We start from the raw sequence: 4222 nt of genomic DNA, 5'->3' as shown, positions 1-4222 counted from the left end.
AAAATGTTGCAATTTTTTAGAAAGGGCATTTGGTCTAGTGGTATGATTCCCGCATAGGGTGCGAGAGGTCTCGAGTTCAATTCTCAATAGAATGAGCCTCAAAGAAAACAATTCAAACACCGTAGTGTATATTCTTCCATCTTAAAACTATGATGATGCTCTTTTTTAATATCATTTTATCTTTTCCACTTTCAATAGGCATGCCTACCCAAATCCTAACTTTCGATATTTTCTTTAATTGTGTATTCCCAGATATGTGTCTCAAATGGAACTATCAAACTAAAACTTACATTATTTTCTTCTCAATACAGTAATTTCCATAAAAAACATAACATATAGTCCATACTAAGGGCATTTGGTCTAGTGGTATGATTATTGCTTTGGGTGCAAGAGGTTGTCCAAAAGAAAAAAAGCACTAAAATAATTAATTATCAGGTTTATGAAAAAGAAATTGTCATTCTTTTGTCTTTTAAAATCCATACTAAGGGCATTTGGTCTAGTGGTATGATTCTTGCTTTGGGTGCAAGAGGTCTCGAGTTCGATTCTCGGAATGCCCCTCCAAAAGAAAAAAGGTCTAAAATAATTATCGTTTCAGGTGTGAGAGGTCTCAAGTATATCGTTTCTACTATAAAAAGGCTTCCTGAACCATTCGGGCACAAAACACCGAGGTAGAAAGTCGAAAGCGAGCTCTTTTCGTGTATACACAATCTCGAAGCTCAATTACCTCACGGACTGTCTCCTCAACCCTTGCGAGTATGAGTGCTAAACCTAATAGAGATCTTCGATATAATAATAATGGAACTTCAAGCCCATTTAATCAATCCGCTTTGTACCTTATTGTTGACCGAACCAGTTGCACGTCAGGCCCAAATTCTATCTGAAGTTTACGAATTGAAGAGAAAATGGATCTGAGTTATACACGCTTTCTTTTGTCTTTTAAAATCCCTTACCTTATAAATCATCAGACAGATTTATGAAAAAGAAATTTCGAGTATGACTTAGTCATGCTATTTGAATAGCCTGAAGTCATCATACCTATCCACCGGTTTCGAAGACTCCTTCGGCATCAATGTGCTCCAATGAAAGAGATCATACCCTTTCCTGAACCAGAACTGGGCACAAAACGCTGAGGTAGAAAGTCGAAAGCGAGCTCTTTTCGTGTATACACAATCTCGAAGCCCAATTACCTCACGGACTGTCTCCTCAACCCTTGCGAGTATGAGTGCTTGGTAAGAGAGAATGTCGAATGAGAAAGACATTCAATTACGGCAACATTCGCAACTACCAAAGTGCACTAAACCTAGTAGAGATCTTCGACCTAACGATAATGGAACTTCAGGCCCATTTAATCAATCCGCTTTGTACCTCGTTGTTGACCGAACCAGTTGCACGCCAGGCCCAAATTCTCTCTCAGTCACCCGGAGACGAAAGTAAGATCAGATCTGAAGTTTACGAATCGAAGAGAAAATGGATCTGAGTTATACACGCTTTCAGTTTCAAAAGCTTCGCTTGGCTACGGTACTTTATTCAGGATGTACAACAATATAGTCATCTCTTAGCCGTGTATAGAGAATTCCTTGATCTTTTCTTTGGCGGATAACACAAATGAAATCGATTCTCTGACCGCCCATCTTATGAGTCCATTCTTGTCTTGTTGGTTTGTTGTACTATTCTATACCTCTCTCGATTGATCGAAAGACGTTCGACAGCTGGGAGGGCCTATCGTGAGGGAACTTTCCTTTTCATGGTAGGCAAATTTAAAGAGGGAGATGCGTATGTCCACGGTGATCAAGGTAGAGCGACTCCTTCTTTAAAAGAGGTTGGTTTTATCGAAACTGTTAAATCCGCTTTCATTAAAGAAAAAATAGAAGCCCTTGGTTTGGGAGATGTCAATTCGTATGGCAATGTGGACTCGACTCAGGATGAGGATTCCGCTTTTCATACTGCTGCTATGAGCTGAAAGAGCTGGTAAGCTATCTCACTAAACGAAAAGAAAAAGCACATACGGGTTGACCTCGTTACAAGTGGCGGGGGCTAGCCAAAGAAGGTCAGTCGAACTAGGTTAGGACCCTTGATCTGGTTCACCTAGGTTCTTCCATGCAAAAATGTATGTGTATCCGTATCTTCTTTTTGTTTATACGTTTGGAGAAAACTGCTAAGCCCGCCTTTCTTACCAAGTGTGATTCAATCTTTCAGCTCAAACTTTCCTCTCGTCCGACGGAAAAGGTAGGATTACGACTACCTTTTCCTTTTCTTGCCGGAGCCAAGGGATCAATCAGTTTCTACCAAAAAGTTCGCTATCTATTAGTTGTTTTAATCGAATGTATTTCTCATTTCATGTTAGCTCCTCCAAGAGCTTCCAGGTCCGTAGTAGACGAAACCTTGGACTTCTATTGAACTTATAGCATTGCCTGTTGAGCTCGCCGTTGAGGGTTGGCCTTACAGGAGATCGAGCAACCTTTCTTTCCTTGCCTGGTATGCTTTCCTGCTTATCGTGTAACTAGCCAACTAGCCAAACTAAGAGGGAGAGGGATCATGTCAATCAATTTTTATGTGCATTTTGTTCGTCCTGTACTTGCCTGCTTAGCTTTCTTAGCCAACATCTCCGATTTCCCCCAAACCAAGAGGTTCGCTTATCCATACCCAACAGTCACACTTTCAGCTGAAAGACTTATTTTTTTTTCATAAAGTCGGTTCATAGATCAAGAAAGAATGAAGCTGCTTACAGGGACGGTTACGCGATACATCTTTTCATACTCACCTTTTCTTTAACCCTGCTATCAACCGAGCCATTCTCGTTTGTTTCTTTAAGGGGTCTCCCCATTATAGATTACTCGGATTGGTTGTCGCATCCCTGTGCTAAAAAGTATGGGCGAGTTTGGTTTGAGTGTTCATCGATTGGGTGGATCATATGCTCCGGAGGGGTGAGACGAGGTGTAGCGCATCTGTTTTGGGTATGTTGTCCGCTAAAGGTTTTAGGAAATGGGTACAAATTTTCTACATAGGTCATCTGTGGTCACAATCCTTTCAAGGAAGATGCTCCCAAATAATCGGTGAACAATAGCCTATAAAAAAGTTTCAGAGAGCAAGAAGAGATAGAACAGAGAATAGGAGTGAGTGGTGCAAAGAAGAAGGAACTAGTAGGTTTGATTTGGGTTCGTTTGAACTAAAACACGAACCAAAATTTTTCAAACGAACCCAAATTTAAGACTCTCTAGCCCAAAGTCCATATGTGGTAAGAAAAAAAAAACCTTCCGTGGCCCAACCCTTATTCGCAGTCCACATCCAACCATTTCTTTTTCAACCTACACATATGCTCCATGCCAAACTCACGTAACTAGTCAGAAGATGCGGCCCACAATTGAAAGAAAGACAAGTGTAACAATCGCACTCTTGCAGTAGTGAGACAATAATTATGTGACATTTGTTCTAATTCAGTGAACAAGTCAACCATGCAAAATTCAGACTGAACGAAAAATAGCAGTGTATGTTTAAATCACGTTTAGAAGAAATATTTTAGAAAACGTGAGCGAGGAAAGACGTCAAAAACAATTTCAAATAGAGCAATGTTATAAGCTAAAAGTGAATAAACAACAACTGGTCACGTTCTCCTATAGTACATTTTGGGATATTTTAGTTCTGATGAGTGTATATAAGATTTTGAGGACTAATCATACATACCGTAGGATTAATCTGATTGACGCTGTCCATAAACATGACGTTCAACATCATCAAAGAGAAGACGACATCGGGCATATTGAAGGTGTTGTCAAATATGTACGAAAATACGTCGGCTATGAACAAGGTGTATTTGATGCAGAGGTTGTTCAATCTACCAATGTCGATATGTTGCAAATCATATAAATTAGTTCAACATGATTGTAAGTCAATTGAGTTGGGTGGAAATTATGTTAAAAAATGAAATTAAAGCATTGATTTTTGTGTAATCTTTACTCGAGTCGTGGTATACTGTTGTTGTTGCAATCAACAGTTCACGAGGATCTAATAAATTGAAATTTAATGAAATTCAAGATGTCAGCGAAAGCCCAAACGAGAAATTGGAGATTCATCAGACAATGCTCTCATTGTTGATCGAAGGGGAAGAAGTAAATCAAAGAGCCCAAACAAACATGGGTGATCAAAATTAAGAAACGGTGAAAAATCTCCAAACAAACAAAACGAAAGAGTTGAAATTGTGGAGAAAAATAACACTTTCGAACAG

The 4222-nt window shown here is 39.4% G+C and overlaps 1 non-coding gene across 1 annotated transcript; it reads left to right on the top strand.

Annotated features, from left to right (window-relative positions):
- Window positions 1-485: 485 nt before the first annotated feature.
- TRNAP-UGG lies at window positions 486-557 on the top strand. The gene has a single exon. It is a non-coding gene; the product is annotated as a tRNA-Pro (tRNA).
- Window positions 558-4222: the final 3665 nt, after the last annotated feature.

Source organism: Cucurbita maxima, unplaced genomic scaffold, assembly GCF_002738345.1.
Source record: "Cucurbita maxima cultivar Rimu unplaced genomic scaffold, Cmax_1.0 Cma_Scf00100, whole genome shotgun sequence".
In the NCBI taxonomy this organism is placed as follows: domain Eukaryota; kingdom Viridiplantae; phylum Streptophyta; class Magnoliopsida; order Cucurbitales; family Cucurbitaceae; genus Cucurbita; species Cucurbita maxima.
Note: the sequence above shows the minus strand (reverse complement) of the source record. Positions and strands in the feature narration are given on the sequence as shown.